A 14,445-nucleotide genomic window follows, 5' to 3' on the forward strand; every position below is an offset into this window, starting at 1 on the left:
CTGATTGTTATTGCAATAAAGCCTATTCTAATTATTACAGAAGCAAGTTAATACATTGGAAATTGTGCAAAATTTCAGCTTGTAAATAGTTTGCTTTTTCACTGAGAAGCAAGAATTAAGCAAATACAATCTTTTAAAGAATTAGGAATGTAGAAATTTTAATTTGTGTATAACCTCTACATATGCTGACTGCTTTTATATTTTTATTTTGGCTACTGAAAATCTTAAACATATGGTATGGTGGCTAAACTTTCTGTCATTACTTTTTATTTTATTTTATACTTGTTTTGGGTGAAGTTCTCCCTCACACAGAGAACATATAACTAAAAACAGGGTCATGTCGTATATGTTTTATACTGGTTCATTCTGCTTGATATATTCTAGGCACATGGAAAGGTTCATAACAGGTGACTATTAGGTGGGGTTGAGAACTTTGATCTTTTCTGCCATGATCCCCTGCTAGCATATTTCCAGATTTTTGCCCATAAAGTTATCATAGGGGAAAAGATAATCACAGGGTGCCTGGTTGGTTCAGGCGGTTAAGCAGCTGACTCTTGATTTCGGCTCAGGTCATAATCACACAGTCCATGACATTGAGCTCACATGGGGCTCTACACTGACAGCGTGGAGCCTGCTTTGGATCCTCTCTCTCTCCTCTCTCTGCCCCTAACCCTTGTTTCAAAATAATTGAATGTTAAAAAAAAAAGATAATCACAATCATCTCAGGCATTAAAGTAAAAATGCAAAATTTTAATGTTTTTCCTTTTTTTCCTCTTAGAAATGAAGATACTAATAATTTTTAAGAACTCATCAGGATACTAATTTATCTTGGAGTCACTTTGAGGTATTTAACATTTTTTTCCCTTTGTAGTTAAAGCGAGAGGTACAAAAGTACTAAGTATGAGCCCCAATCATCACCACACATTGTGTTATTTTAAATTACTTTATAATGGTTCATCATCAAAGAATTGAAACAAAATTTATTGTGAGCCATATTATATCAGTACAATAAGTAATTAAATTCTTATTTTTCTCAACACAGTATTTTAAAAAGAAGCTATCTTAGTTCCCAATGAAATGAATAGGCATCAAGTAATTTCTACTTAGGAAAGAGTTTTTATTCTGAACATAAATGGTCTAATAGGCAAGCGCAAGCTTTAAGGCATATATAATGGAATGAAAAGTGTATTTATAAACAAACTAGCCTAACAACATCATTAAAAACAATGACATTTTATCAACCATTGAAAGTGCAGTGAAAAAAATTCCAGTACTGTTCTTGGTTTCTTTGTTATTATTATTTTTTTATAAAGTAGTTCTCCATTGGTATTAGTAATTACTACGTGGGCAGAACAGGACCATGTTTGTTGCTACTTTTTATGTGGTTAAATCACTATAAACTATAGAAACACATTTTGAAAAATAGCCTGAATAATGTGTATTTGTCCCCAAAATACTGCCTTTATTAAAGGGTTACATCTTTCTTTTTTTACTGGTTTTAAGGCCACAAACAGAAACATCCTTATATAATCAAACACTGCCTAGCATATTGTATAACTAGAAATAAACAAAACTAATTCTTAGGAGTTCTTTTGCTATGTCACTATGCATTACATTTGAGGTTATTAATAATATTAATGACTTATATGAACACAGTAGTTTAGAACAAACTTGCTATTTTGCTGAGTCATTTTTCAATGTCTGTTTTGGCATCCTGTTGAAATCAAATGGAAGAATACACCTAGTGATGTCTTAAAAAACAAATCAACAAAATTAGAAAAGAAACAGACTAGAAAGAACCAGACAGTTTGCCAAACATTCAGAGGCCAAGAATTCTTTCCAGCAATCCATCTCCCTCCTTTTCTAGGAAAAAAAAATATCCAGGAGAAGGGACATTAGTTTTATTTTGAAGTACTTTTTGGCACCTGAAGTTATGCTAGCAATTCTTGCTAAAGTTAATGGAAAATCTATACAATGCCTAGCACATCTTAGATATTCTGTCCTTGGATCCCTGGTCTCATGTCACTTAACTGAAGTCAATAAGGCTACAGTAATGGATGGCACTCTCTTTGGGGAAAGTTTGTGTGGAATTTGAGATGATAATTCCTCATTTACACATAGGTGATGAAAAGCAATGCCTGTGTTACCTGAAAATCAGGAACAATGGTATTCTTGTCATCAATCCTACTTATTATATAACATTCTTATTTCCTGTTTCTCTCTATAACCCATGAATAACATTATGTACCTTAAGTAGCATGCTTTGTATATTGCTTCACTACTATTTGTGTTCTGTTACTATTTAATTTCCACAGCCATAGGAAAACACCCTAGTAGAATGGTTGACATCATTGTTCTATTGAATGTTTATCATTATTGTTAGGGTATTCATTGTACAGATTCTTTCCCATTCACAGGGAAAGTGTATTCAGCAATATATACAGCTCTTGGATGTATTCCAACACAACTTGCAAGAATGATTTTTGGGGGGCAGGGAGACATACATTTCCACTTTAAATCTACTCACTTTTTAAAATGTTTGTTTTACACACAATGGCTGCAAAGGAAAAACGTAGACTGACATGACAATCTCCCTTTTTCTTTCTATAAAGTAGTTTGCTATAAAAACAGATTAGAATTCTTTTGCATTACTTTTGAGGTATTGTCTTACATTAGAAGTATTAAGTTTTCAGGAGTTAATCTTATATGTTGTATATTAGCTCTGGAAGAGACATATCACAGTTTTGGAAGGATCCATAATGAGGGTAGGCTTTGTAGTCTTTGTAGAGGGTAAGGTGTGGAAATTCAGTCTGAGCGGTTAGAGACACTGAGGTGCCACTTTCATACACATGGCTGAATATAGGGCAATCTCTTCTCACAGGATTGTATCTCTACCGTGTTTAATGTGCTTCTATACTCTGAAGTTATCTCATACTTTTCTAAATGTAAAAGCTTATGATCGAAGTCGGAAGAAGATTGAGAAAGAATATCTAGACAGAAAGCCATATTTAAATGTCTTTTAATATATAAAAAGTAATTGTAGATTTAATTCAATATGAGCAGCTATTATAACTTTTAATTTATCATAATAAAATTTTAAATTCTCTTCTTACCTTTTTCAACATTATGAACACCCCCACAGCCCTAAAAACATTGAATCATACTGCTTATATGCACACAACTTGGCATGCTATTTACAAGGAACATTGGCAAAATATATATTTCCCTTTGACTCAGAATTTTCACACCTAAGAATGAATACAAATAAACTATGTGCATGAAGTGAGTGATAGAGATTAAAAAAAAACAGCTATAAGGATTTCATCATAGTATTATTCATGACAGGAATAAGTTGGACACAGCCTAAATGTGAATAACTATTAAACAATCAGTAAAGTATTATTTGGTCAATAAAATGATGACTTATTTATTTACATGCACAGGTGTTCTTATGATATCAAGAGTATAAAACATTATGAAATAGTATGTGGGGTTTAATGTACTTTTTATAAAATATAAACATGAATATAAGAATTTCTGGAAAGATATGTGATCTGCTACTTAAAGAAGTAATAATCAGATATCTCTACTAGAGATAACACCTCAGTTATAAAACATAAATATGGGATATTGTATAAGTGCTTCACCTCTTGTCTAAATTCTTTTTTGGAGAAGGAATGAAGGTAGTTAAAAGCAAACTGTTTTAACTTCTTTTGAGTGTTAGGGTTGAATTAACAAAATATTTATACGCATTCACAAGCCACAGCCTTTATCACCACTAACAGAGAAGATTGCATGACGCCAGTAGAAAGATTGCAGATAAATGTACCTTTAAGTAAGCAGTTCTTGGCATGTAAAGAGCAATAAATAAAATCAGAAACTCAGCAAAGAGGTCATGCACAGCATTGAAAACTTCTTCGGAATAAACATCTACTCATATGGGCCTTTTTACTTCACTCTGGATTTGTTCATTTGATTAGGAAACTCTTTGCCAAGATCTACTTAAAAAAATAAAACAACTACGAAAAGAATGCTGAAGCTATATTTAGCTCAAAGAAGACCTCTTTCTCAGTTTTGCACCATTAACCATGGTTTCCTTTTTAAACATAGGAAGTTGTGTTTGGAGTTGCCTTCAATTTTGTCATGCCAATCAAATTTAGTTTGGGGAGAAAATGTTTTTGAAAGATTAAAAAAACTGGAAATGAACCCTTGAAGATTCTCTTCTATTGTGTAGAGTGAGAAGTGTCTGAACCCCAAGTCCTGAAGAGGCTGGCAGATTAGGCGGGTCCTATGCAAGGTGGTTGGACCAAACCCTCCAACACTGTGTCCTGGTGGAGACAGCACTGATCTGCCCTGACCCCTAAGTCCCCTCTCCTGAGGTGCCTTTTGTACCCTTTCATTATAACAATCATTCCCCTCCTAACCTCTTTTGTTTCGTCCTCCAGCCCTTCTTGGCACTCAGCCACCTGCCCAGGGTGCCGCCTCCTCTCTCACCTCCCCTCACCCTTGTGGCTAGCCAGCTGGCTGGTTTTGTACAATACTGGGTTGGTGCACGGTGCTTTTTTTTTTTTTTTTTCTGTTTTCCCTTGTATTTTAAACAGGCAGCATTGTTGGTTCTATTTAATAGACATGAGATAATGTCAGTGGATTTAAAGTGACTTAAAAGAGTAATAAATAAATAAAGTGATTAAACATGCAGACTATGAAAAAAAAAGGAAAACAAAGACGGAAATCTGCCGTTTGTGACAACACGGATGGCCCTTGAGGGCATTTTGCTAAATGAAATAACTTAGAGAAAAACAAAGACCGTATGATCTCACATATATGTGGAATCTAAAAAACAAACAAGGAAAAACCAAAATCAAAGATACTGAGAATGGACTGGTGGTTGCCAAAGGCAAGGCGGGTGGTGGCAGCATGCAATGGGTGAAGATGATCAAAAGGTACAAACTTCTGGTTGTAAAACAAGTAAATCATGGCATGTAACATACAGCATGGTGACTATAGTTGATAATACTGTATATTTGAAAGTTACTAAGAGAATAATCTTAAAAGTTCTTATCACAAGAAAAATATTTGTGTCTAATTGTGGTGATGGGTGTTAAACTAGATTTACTGTTGTTATCATTTTGCAATATATACAAATATTTAATCATTACATCATACACCCGAAACAAATACCATGTTAAATGTCAATGACATCTCAATAAAAATTTTTTTTTCAATAAAAACTTTTAAAAAGGAGGCTGGAGACAGGACTGTTGGGCTCATCATGAGACCACAGAACTTATGCCAAACCTTGAATTTCTATTCTAGAGATACTCACAGCCTATAGAGGATGAACACTGAATCCTCAATATTAGAGTTTGAACAGATAGGTGAACTTTGGAAGTTAAATGAATCAGTTTAGCCCAAGTGGAAATACCAGTAGCTAAAATCTAAGTAAAAAAGTAAAATGGTCTGAAGTACTAAACTCACATGAAAAATCGTTTCTACCTTAAACATTCTTTTGGCCTTGTGTATATCAAATGCAGGTCATAACTCTTCCCTATATGCTCTTGGGTAGAAAAAAAAAAATAACCTAGGAGATCAGTAAGGGAAATAATTGCGACCAACAAATATGAGGGGCATGGCTGCTTCTTCCATTTGAGCCATTGCCATTTTTTTGAAGCTCTGGGTTAAGTATTTCCTTGGAATAAGAAATATGGAGAGAACATTAAAAATCACTATGAAGCTGACAATTTTGGTGGTGGAAACACCTTAAATACAAAGAATGAAAAAGAAATGAGCAAAATTTGTATGCGGGCCTGATGGATATCATTTTCATTTGACTTCACCCTCACACCTGTATAAAACATTGTTTGAATTCAAGGTATTGGTGTGAATATTCAAGTCTCAGTCAAGCCACCCGGGAATGTGAAGATTAATAATGCACGTCAAATAAGAGAAGCAAACAGTATGGAGCCAGGTGTGAATATCTTTGCCTTGTTTCTAGCTTTAGTTCAGTATTTTTCTTTTGTCAATTAATTTCTTTTTTACAGGAAGCAATCTTTTATTCCATTGGAGATGCAAGTTTTTAAGTTTTGACTCCAAGCAAAATAGCACCATTAAGAAATCTCCATTTTTTGTGTTTTGGTGGGGTTTTTGTTTTTGAGAAATAGATTTTCAAAAACAAAAAACAAAAAATACAGAAAATCCTCATGTTTAATGTGCTACCCTTGACCCGAGATCAAAATCTTGGATTTGTCTTTAAAGGAGGGATTTTTCTCTGCCCCACAGTGTTTATGGCCAAAGAATATATTTCCTTCCTTCATCACTGCTGTGGGGTTATCACATGCAACGGGCTTAAGCAAACGGAAAGTGCATTACTGTTACACACCCATCTCTGACCCAGATGAGAAACAAAACAATTGAACCATAAATGTCATCATTAGCTTGATTTTATATATATGCACATATATTAAAAGTGTGTTTAGTGTACATATTTGGCAATAAGTCAAAAAATAATCTCCTAGCATTTTTAATAACTCTTAGTTAAGCAAAATATGGCATGAAGAAGTAATGCGATCCAGAAATCTGAGTAATCCCAGCCACAGTGTGCTAGGATTTTCAGTAGTTATTAAGCCTATGAATGTTTCTAGCTTTTCTTTGAGTCCCTCTGAAAACAGGTCTGTCCTTGAGGTGTCAGATTAACACTGCACTCAGAAGACAAATTGTTCGTGGGCACACTGGACATATGAGAGCCATTAGATAGTGTGCTCAGCATTCTTGAAAAATGAAAAATTCTAGGCAACATTACATTTTATAAATGCAAGATGTTTATTATTACAGTACCAGCAATAAATGTTTAGAAACTGGAGAGGTTTCACAATGGTTCTGACTAGGAACATATGCCTATCGAGTTCATTGGAAGCGGAGCCATTGATTTTTGGCATTAAACAAAGGGTCTGGAAGCTATTATGCATTTAGGCTTCTATGAGTATTTAATTATATCAATAGGAGAACACAATTTCTGTTGTGTGCATAGTGATGAATGTCTCCATTGATTCATGTTACTATGCAGGGTAGATGAGTTTAAAACAGATGCTGTAACCTTTTTGCAATATGATCAAATTATTTAAATCATATTCTTTGAAAATATCAAGGATACCCTCATGAACATCACTGAGGAAACCTTGCCTATGGAATGTCTTTACAGATTTCCCTCAGGACAATATACAAATTAAAAAACAAAACAAAACAACTGTATATAAACATTTCACATCTCTTAATGTGAACTGATAAATGCTATTATATTATTACCCTTATGCCTTTTCCTAGGTCTCTCATATTTCTACCTTGCAATTGCTTAGATAAGCAATTTCTACTGTGTATTTTACTATATTCACCACTGCATAATCCAACATTAGCCAACGATAACAACCCAAAGCCTGTTGTCTGGCAGCTTTTGTCCCATGTTACTATATTTGACTACGCACTCAAGCCCTCTTCTTCTGTTGGATTGAGGTGATTTTACATATAGAGGAAAACACCTTAAGAAATATATTCCTTGTGTAAATAAGAGAATTTATATTTAACACTTTGTCAGCACCTAGAACATTAGTACAATGAATGATTTGTATGTCATAAAGACACAATAAACATGGATATCTAATGAATGAGTGAGCTTATGAAAAGCTCCAAACAAATGTAGAAAAATAGTTGAAAATAGCAGAGTTGAAAAGCAAAATGAAATTCTGCTTCTCAGTACAGCAGTTTGGAAACACAGTTTTTGGATCACCACGTAGTATTATTGACTCATAATAACCAAACACATTCAAGTCCAATTCATTCAATAAATGCTGAAGTTGAAACTTCAAGGAACTGATGCTCTGAATCTTTCTCAGGAGGGGGGAATATTGATAGCATGTGCAAAAAAGATGATGTTTGAAATATTCAGGGATAACCTGAGTTTCAGTGATAACCAATCATGGGTGTGTGTTTGTGTGTGTGTGTGTGTGTGTGTGTGTGTGTGTGTGTGTGTGTGTATGCTTTGAATCCTTTTGAGATTTTTAACAAAATTTAGACCTCCCAGTTTGCCTGGTTTTTTAGGCTTATAATGTGATGTTTTTATAAATAAGACTGAAAATTTGTATAAATAAATAAAACATATAACTCCTTCTTTTATTATCTGAAATAAGTAACATATTTGTCCTTGGCACTGTTTTAGTTAGACATGGCAGGGATATTGGTGGGATTTAGCATTCCATTTAATTTATATTTTATTCAAATTTCTGGAACATTACCACTCAATTACAATACCAGTCATTATCTAGTAGGTATTTGGCTATACCACGTATTTCTAATTTTTTGGCTTTTGACAGATGATCTATTTGATCTATTTGCACTTCTTTATTTGTCACTGCATGGTAGGGAATATCTCGGTAAGATGAAACCAACATAGACTCTAAATTCAGATTTAGCAGTAGCAATGAAATTACTTATTTCTAAAATAAGCATAGTTATATAATTTAGAGAATTACTTTGAAAATGAAAATAATGTATATAAAGTCCCTCACAATATGAGTACTACAAATTAGATCCCTTTATTGGGTAGGCCACCCGAAAATCTCTTCCAGAAAGCTATTATTATCTGTTCTCTCCAGGCTCTGAGTGGCACAATTTGGTTGGGTTACACATTTAATATTACCTATCACTAGGAACCTGGTAAAAGGAAAAAAGAAGTCTGGGTCATTTTAAGTGTCAAATAGTCAGTACAAATGAAATTCAAAATCAAATTGATTCTTAAGAGTTATGACAATATAAGAAATCATATCACATCTGTGGATTCATTCTAGGTGGGTTTTTTTTTGATGTTTATTTATTTACTTAGTTTTGAGAGAGATCGCATGTGAAGTGCAGAGAGAGGACAGAGAATCTCAAGCAGGTTCCATGTGCTGTCAGCACAGAGCCCAAAATAGTGTGCAAACTCACAAACCATGAGATCGTGACCTGAGCCAAAATCAAGAATCAGACACTTAGCCACCTGAGACACCTGGGCAGCCCAGTCTTTTTTTTTTTTTCTTTTTTTACCTATTCCAATGATTTAGGTGAAATATTAAAATTCTGAAACTACTGTGATGAAATCAGTGACACATGTGCAAGTCAGAAGCATTTGTGGGAGCTCAGAAAAGTTTCAGAAGATTAGCTAAAAAGAGAAAAAAGAAAGTAAGAAGAAATCTTTAAAAAAATTAAATGGTGAGGCTTTGTACTTAATGTCAAAACACGGCAAAAACCAGTGTCCAAATTCAGATAATTTTTCCATACAGGTAGCGTGAAAATTATGAAAAGAAGCTACTTTGCCAATATTGAAAGAATAAGCCCATGTGAGAAAAAAATGAATGAAACAGAAGGGCAAGAGGGAGTAACCAAATTAGGTCATTACTAATGGGTTAGAAACCAGATGATGAATTATCTCAAATACTGCATAATTATTAATTGAAACTATTAAATGGTCTAATTACTTTAATAATTTTTACATCTATTTTCTCCCTTGACACATTTCTTTCTGCCTTGCATAACAGTACCAAAACATAGATTAAAGATATTTTCTAAAAGTCAAACAACAAAGGACATAATCCATTTCTTTCATTAATAATCATTCTTTCTGTGGTATTCTACAAATTTACAGTTAGCAATTGTTTATTGTGCCTCAGGCAAGAGAAGTGCTTTCTTTATAAGTGTTTATGGTAGGAGAAAAACAAGTATGGTTTTCAATAGACTTCTTAAAATTACTAGTTGTTTATGCACCAGTAGAGGTGCCTCCAAAGCATGAATTATTTGGTAGCTCCATTATAATCTAAATTTCATGTTAAGCATTTTGCCATTAATTGTGTATGGTATATTGGGCCGCCTGGCTCTCTCAGTCATTAGAGCACACAACTCTTGATCTCTGGGTTCTGAGTTCGAGCCCATGTTGGGCATGGAGCCTACTTAAAATTCAAAAAAAAAAAAAAAACCAAGAAACTGTTTATGTTATAATGAAGTCCATTTTTAAATAGCTCTGACGCCTTATTTCTGATAGGATAAATACGCTTTAACTGCTTGGCTTAAGTAGATTTCATTCTTCAAATTTCCATTATTTCAAGAAAATACTAAATACCATGGGAATATAAAATAATATTTGCTATAGCAGTAGGAGGAGGAGGAGAAGTATAGCAGCAGTGACTAACATTCTTTGTTTGCAATATTCTAGATTCTGTTCTATGTACTTCATGTGTTTCATCTAATCCTATGACTGAAAGCCCATTTCAAAGATAAAACAACTGAAGCTTAGAAAGATTACAGAACTTGCCCAACATCATGTAGAAAATGACTGGTAATGTAAATTTGTATATTCATATTATTACTCGTTAAGATTTATAATTTTTTTTCTTTTTGATTCTATGATTTAATTAGTGGAATCATTCACTCAAGTGGCAAAAGCATCTTCTTTTTGGAAACTATTACTAAATATATTTCTTCCTGTTAGTGTATAATCCATATCTGTATGCTGGCCTTCACTAGACTATGACCATGAAACAAAATCATCTTTTCTCTTCTTTTTAACCTATAGTATTTCAAAGTAGTATTCTGTCTGACCTGAGGAGAGGCTACCTCTACTCTCCTGTCATTCAAAATATCAGCCTTGGCTTCCTGTGCTGCTTCCTAATGAAGATGGAACTCAGAAGGGTTCCCTTGATGATGGAATGTTCTACAGCTGCCACATCGCACGCTGACATCCCAGGAAGAGGCTGCCTTGTACTACTGCCTTGCGGTCGTGCTGATGCTACTCAGAATACATGCTAATGGTGATTGTCTTGTCATGTCCTTGGGGAAAACCATACCATAATGTGGGGGATTGTGATTTGCCTATTGTCTATTATCCTTGGGGAGAGGTTCATTACAGTCAGGAATGGCATAGGTCTCTGATTTGAGGTGAGGCATATACTCTGTCTGGATCCAGTAAGAGGCTGGGCTCACACTTTGAGGTAGGAAAGTCCTGGATCTCTTCCAACCATGGGGGTTGCAAGCATAATTAGCCAAAAAACAAATAGAGCAGGAGTGGTGACAGGAATGAGTGGTAATACCCAAAGTCAATATTTAATCAGAGTAGGCAGCACAATAAATCAATACTGCTTGAGACTATTTACTAAGGAGATTACTGAGTATTCTTTCCATCAAGTGCTGGGTGGTGTCTAATTGACCTTCCAGAGATTATCTTATCCTACAGGGGTGTGCCTTTCTATTGATTAGACTATTTTACAGCTCTGTGGGGGTAAGGTTAACTGGTAGAATAATGACAGCACTTGTAAAGGACTCTTACCTGAAAGCAACGCAAATGAATCCTATCCATAGCAACACAAATTAATTTTATTTGAGAGACATCTGATCTTTACCAGGTAGAAAAAATAACTTCACCTGTAGCCAAGAGTTCTGTGAGTTATCCCCAGAGTGACGGGAGCCACTAGCAGACGTTACATGTGGACAGGCCAAAACCAGATGGGAGTCAGTTGAGTTTCAGAACTACTCCAAACCAGCAAGAGCCTAGAGGACCCAGGTCAGCCATGAGCTGAGGGGGGAAACACTGAGATTCAAATAACATTTCTGACATGCATTCATTCTGTATTTATAAGAGAATCACGTTTTTAACTTTTTGAAAACTATACTGTACCTCTACATTTCAGCAAAATGGGACTATTCTTTGTCACCAATGCTTTGGTTATTACAAAACATGATCAATAATATAGGTGCTTTATTATTGTCAAGGCATAGGTAATTTGTTTACTAGATTTCTTTCAGAACAGCCTAAAATTTGACTTTCAATATACAACATCCTCTGCCTCCAGCCAGGCCGTTTGAGGCAGTAGATAATGATAATGGGATGGGAGCAGGGGCAGAAGCCTGGAGAAATGCTGGATCAAAAGTCTGACCAAGTGGTCACAAAAGGAGAGAGAAGCGTGTCAGTTCACTTTTGGATGTGGGGTAAGCAGTTGTGGTTAATGTTGGTCACAATAGAGGATATATAAAAAGTGTGTATGTGTCAGAAGTAGGCTCTCATCCAAGAAACTTGGAAATACACACATCACATCATGTACTAAACATCAGAAATCCATTTCTGAAAATTCAGAGATTCTTTATAAAAATGCTGACTGGGGACCTGTATTAGTTTCCTGTGGCTGCTATAACAAATTACCACCAAGTGGGTGGCTGAAAACAACAGAATTTGTTCTTTCACGGTTCTGGAGGCCAGAAGCCTAAAATCAGTATTTCCGGGCCAAAATCAAGGTGTTGGCAGAGTCTGGCTCTCTCCAGAAGCTCTAGGGGAGAACCTGTTTCTTGCCTCTTCCGGCTTCTGGTGGCTGTCAGCATTCATAACCTTTTCCTCTCTGGTGTGTCTAACTTCCTTCTATCTCCTTTTTATAAGCACACATGTGATTTCATTCAGGATCCACCCAGATAATCCAGAGTAATCTCCTCATCTCAAAACCATTAACTTAATCACATAAGCAAGCATCCTTTTTACAAACAAGGTAGCATTTCCAGGTTCCAGCTATTAGAACCTATACATTTGGGGGATATTGTTCTGCCTATTAGATGATCCATTTTCTATTATTTAAATTGGAAAAACTATAATGAACTACATGACACACTGAAATACCCAATATCTTTTAATTGCAGCATAGTAAAACACTTTTGTTTAAAAAGTATACTACTGGGGCGTCTGAGTGGCTCAGTCGGTTAAGCGTCCGACTTTGGCTCAGGTCATGATCTCGCGGTCCGTGGGTTCGAGCCCCGCGTCGGGCTCTGTGCTGAGCTCAGAGCCTGGAGCCTGTTTCAGATTCTATGTCTCCCTCTTTCTCTGACCCTCCCCTGTTCATGCTCTCTCTCTCTCTGTCTCAAAAATAAATAAATGTTAAAAAAATAAACAAAAAGTATACTACCATGTTAAGATACAAAATACCTAAGACATTACTTTCTGATCACTAAGCAACTAATATAGTTATTAAAAAAAATAGTTGTTTTATATTCCCATTAACATGGTCGCTCTTGGTTCCAGTAGCATTCCCTTTACTGACATCTACAGTGTTCTTTAAGACATCCACCCACATGAGATTCTGAGTTCTACCTATTCTATCTGAAAAGTAACTCAAGGGTTTTTCTGAGTATTTTTTGTTGTTGTTAATGCTGTTGCTTATCATGTATTATTGGGGGCATGAAAACTACTTTTCTAGTTTTTATTTTCAGGTGAAAATATTAAATGAGAGATGGATGTTTGTTAAAAACAAGGAGCTTTCTACTGGGATATATTAACCAGGGGTATGTTCTATGTGGCATATCTCTAATGAAAATATTACATTTTAAAAGTTAAGCTCTAAATAGGGCATTATGACTCATATCATAAATGGGTCAGAGAAAAACCTGTTCTCCAGGAGAGAAAGAATGATTCACAAATGAACAGATCATCACTGTGACCAGATTGTATATTTTACACCCACCAAAATGGACTTGTGAGCCTTTAAAACATTAAAAAAAAAAAAAATTGAAGGTCAACATTGGCAAAGCCTACATAACACTAATCTGCTTTCCACTCAAGTGAAGTAAGAATCCGTTAAAGTTTCTGAAAGGAATCTGTCCCTTTTTTTTCAACTCATACACCAAAAATGGGTTTTAGATTATTCAAATATTCATTGTTTGAGTCTGGGAGCTGTCGGATGCGGCCCCTAGATGTTTAAGAAGGGTGTTTACCATTCTTCTATTTATCCCAGTTGCAGTACAAACAACAGACATTATTTTCTATGTGTCATTATAATTAAAGAATGTCAAGAAGCACCGAATAGTCTCTACCATGTTCCCACTTTTCTTCGTTCCTGGCACAGATGACATGCTCCAGTGTTCCTCTGACCCCTCAAAGCTCTCGCCTTTCTCAGGCTGAATCAACACTTCTTTGGCGCTAATCCAAAATTGATCTCAATCAGAACATTTTCCCTGATATACCACATAGATTCTCCTTCCACTTGGTGATTTTCTTCCTTTATACATTTAGGTAATTCCTTGATTAATTTATACGCTCACAAAATTCCTGTACTTAAGTCTTGTTCGTCATTAGTAAAGTATAAGGTCTCACCTTATCTGAGCTGGACTGAGCTGGTCACATTTAAGATTATTTTCTTAAGAAAAAAAAAAGGAAACCGCTATGTGGCCTTCAGCCTCTGTACCTTGAAAGAAGTCTTGAATTTAGACACAGATAAGAAAAAGCATCTAGGGAAGGTGGCAGGGAAAGGTCTGGCCACCAAATATGGCTTGAGGGCCTAGAGCTAGAGAGGAAGAAGATACCAAGAATACAAAAGGACCAGAGAGATGCCTCGATTAAAACTTAACACTGTGTTACTTTACCTTCCAGTAATAAAGATTTTGGCAAAAAAA

This window comes from Prionailurus viverrinus, chromosome A2 (genome assembly GCF_022837055.1).
Source record: "Prionailurus viverrinus isolate Anna chromosome A2, UM_Priviv_1.0, whole genome shotgun sequence".
NCBI classification, from domain to species: Eukaryota; Metazoa; Chordata; class Mammalia; order Carnivora; family Felidae; genus Prionailurus; species Prionailurus viverrinus.